Genomic DNA, 3,648 nt, shown 5'->3' on the forward strand with positions numbered 1-3,648 from the left:
GCACGGGCAAGATTAACCCCATTTCGCTCATCGCTAAAGTGCTATTTGCAATACTGCGTTTAGAACGTGAATAGCAATGACCTGGGACACGAACTGGAATTTGGAATGCGACCATAGTAGCGTAGTCCGCGCAAGTATGGTAGTCAGAGTGCAAGGGCGACGCAACGGGTAGTGCGTCCACCTCGTCATCATGATTCCCAAGTTCGGAACATAGCGCTGGTATAAATTTTAATTCATTAGTTTAGCCTATATCATTATCGTAGATAAAGGTGAGACTCAATATATCTCAGGAACATCACCTGTACATGATTAGCAAAAAGAGAGGTTTGGTGATGAAAACTTTATTTCACCACCTCCTCCCAAACTCTCGGCCAAATATTGGCAGTAAATAATTTTATCCACCACTTGGAGCTGAATCGGCTTACCTCCGAGTCGAGCGCCAGTGCACAGAGGCTTGTTGGCGACCTCGGCTAAGGTGTCATTTCTCGCTCCTGCGCAATACACATTTCCGGGATCTTAACAAAATGTGTTGTTGACCGATGCAGACAGTTGCAACAGCTGGCCTCACGCGATATTTGCAGCTCTCTTCCACTTCGCGGAGCACGCAGCCGTCGCCAGCACATGATGTATATAAGGGACGAGGATACGCCAGAGCTGCATCAGTCGTCATGGCAGCCTCCACCAAGTCTCTCCTGCTCCTCTGTCTGGCTCTCGTGGTAAGTGACTGCGCTTCGATCTTCTCTTCACATAGTGGATTCCATATGACTCGGTACTGCAGCAACACTTATCAAGGTATGGTCATTTGGTGTGTCTCAAATGAAATCTGGGACTGAATTGAGACTTTCTTGGTAGTGAAGACGCAACGCGAGAGCTTGGATCTATAGTCGTCGACAGGTGAGAAAATAACATCCACAGCGAAATATTTTGGGATGGGATCCTTGCTGTTCATATTCCACGTTAACGACATGGTAGGCAGTGCCAATATAATACAGCCGAGATTACTCCTCGGCATATCTCTAAAGTACCAGATTCCTCTTCTTCTAACCTCACAGCAGTATATTGATCCCAATACAGGTTAATTATTTATAATCTATCCCACTGCTTCTTAGTACCTCAGTGACCTCGTAATGCTGTACTCTGTCAAAGGCCTTCTGATAATGAAACAGAAATAGCCGTCACAATTCATGTTTACACCTCCGGAATAAGATCTGAATGCAGAACAAACCTCTTGCGTACCGGCAGTATTTCTGAAGCCAAGCTGTGTAGGTGCAATTCCTTCTTCAAAAAACTTTTTAGATTCTTTTGTGAATAATTTTTAGAATTATTTTCAGGAGTTGCCTTATCAGACTTATTGTTTTGAAATCATTGTATTTTAGCTCCTCATTTCTTAGCAACTGTACAAACTCTCATTGAAGCCATTATTCGCGAATGTCTAGAACATGCATGTCTGTCTTATCTAGATTTATGTACTGCTATTTTGTACTGATCCGAAAGGTAATCTTTGCAGCTCTATGATTTAGAGATAGGAGATTAAACACTAAAGGCTATGCTGGATCGTAACGAATTTCCAGCAAAATCAGGGTTCACTAATATCGAAGAATATGCTGTTTATGAAGCTTAATATGAAGCTGTCTGTAGACATCCTAAAACGGCGATGGTGGACGCTTTCTAACATTTTTGGGTACAGGAAATCTATATAACATACTCCCGCAGTCTAGCCAGCGTCAAACGTAGGTTTTACAAAACAATAAAAGGCATTACATGTCTTCACCTTTTTCCACCTACTAGGATATATCGGAATGTTTGGAGCATGAAAGGTTCTCGCTGTAAGATATTTTACGTATGATAAACAAATAAGCTGCTCGTCCAGTTTAAGGTCAGCAGTATTACTGTTTGTTTAAAGCTCAGAACGGCACCCGTCATTTGTAATTTTGACATATATTTTCACATATTTTCAAATAATACACATACTTTCCTCAGGGGAGATTGTAAAACATGCGGCTTCCGTCTACACATTAGACTTCCTCAACGCCATTTGTATTTCATGTATGGTAATAGAAAATTTTTTCCCATAACAGACGAGAAGCGAATGGTTTGATATATACATGTTGCCTGACCAACGTGTCCTGTAGGAGATGGCATTAGTCAAATCTTGAAAAAGAACTTTTAAAAACATATCTCTGGAAGCCAATAATGGTTGAGATACGGGTCTCATTAAGGTCATCTGTATGATGACACAATAGCAACTGCTCACTGTGATTACCACTCGTTGTGATACATCCCTCATCCCTCTTTCTCAAAGACTCACCAACTCGTGTCAACACAGCTCGCTGCCATCATTTTTTGCTACAAGCACCTCACACACTCCAGTTAGGTATGTACCACTGTATACCATGGAACAATCTTTTGCATTTAGGTATCTGGATAGACAGAAATCTAAGTGATTAAGCACATGTTACTGGGGCTGCTCGACCAATCTATCTCTCACTCAACGTTTGTGTTAGTTGCTGTCGTACTACAGACAATCGGGAGTTGACCTCTCTTCCGTCTTTCTGCGAGAGTGACATTCTCCAGTATTGCGGGTAATTTTCCGTTCGACATCTGTTCAACGCACCGTGTAATTCTTTCTCACTTTTACTAATATTACAAACATCATTACTGAATCTCATCACTGATATGCTTTGACCTTGAATTTTAATCCCATTCTTGAACATTCCTTTTGTTTTTCCGTTTATAGGTTGAACAGTTAGGGTAAAAGTCTAGATCTCTGTCTTAAAGCCTTTAAAACACGACACTGCCTTCTTGATCTACCATTATTATTTTTACTCTTTGATTGTTGTACAAATTATTGTTTTTTTCCTGACTTATTATCTATTGTCCTGACAATGTCGAATGTCTTGCACCTTTGCACATTTTCGAACGCCTTTTCTAGGTCGATAAAGCATAGGACTATGTCTAGATTTTTCTTAAAACATGGTGACTGAAAAATGAGTTGCTGGTCGCGTCTGTTTCAAAAGCAGCTTGTCACTCGGTCTGCAGGTCGTGGCCACGATGGCGCAGGAACCTGCAGACGTACCAGCTGTCCCTAGCGGAGATGCCGCCAGCAACCAGGAGCCGGTACAGCCGGTGGTGGGCGACGGAGCTGCTGGGGACCAGGCGCTACAAGACCGCTGGGGAGCGTCTATATCCTTCCACACTGGCTGAGCGGACTGCTGGCAGATTCCAGACATAGAAAGCTCTACTTTGTAATAAACCTTTCTTTTTTTGCGAATTAGACATTTAAAATACTTCTCCTGTTTCTATATCAAGAGCTATCTTTTCATTTTTCGAAACTGTAAACGAAAATGTATTACAAAGGAATAAATACATTTTATCATTTAAAAAAGTACTATTGACTTCGTTTAGCTACTCAATGGTTTGCCGATTTAAGTGTTATCCAAAGAGGTAAATTCTATAATAATGTTTCAAACGGTTCAAATGGCTCTGAGCACTATGGGACTTAACTGCTGAGGTCATCAGTCCCCTAGAACTTAGAACTACTTAAACCTAACTAACCTAAGGACATCACACACATCCATGCCCGAGGCAGGATTCGAACCTGCGACCGTAGCGGTCGCGCGGTTCCAGACTGAAGCGCCTAGAACCGCT

The 3,648-nt window shown here is 41.9% G+C and overlaps 1 long non-coding RNA gene across 1 annotated transcript; it reads left to right on the forward strand.

Annotated features, from left to right (window-relative positions):
• Positions 1-527: 527 nt before the first annotated feature.
• Positions 528-3,388, forward strand: LOC124546029. Its single transcript, XR_006967661.1, has 2 exons — positions 528-716; positions 3,040-3,388. It is a non-coding gene; the product is annotated as an uncharacterized LOC124546029 (long non-coding RNA).
• The last annotated feature ends 260 nt before the right edge of the window (positions 3,389-3,648 follow it).

Source organism: Schistocerca americana, chromosome 8, assembly GCF_021461395.2.
Source record: "Schistocerca americana isolate TAMUIC-IGC-003095 chromosome 8, iqSchAmer2.1, whole genome shotgun sequence".
Taxonomy (NCBI): Eukaryota; Metazoa; Arthropoda; class Insecta; order Orthoptera; family Acrididae; genus Schistocerca; species Schistocerca americana.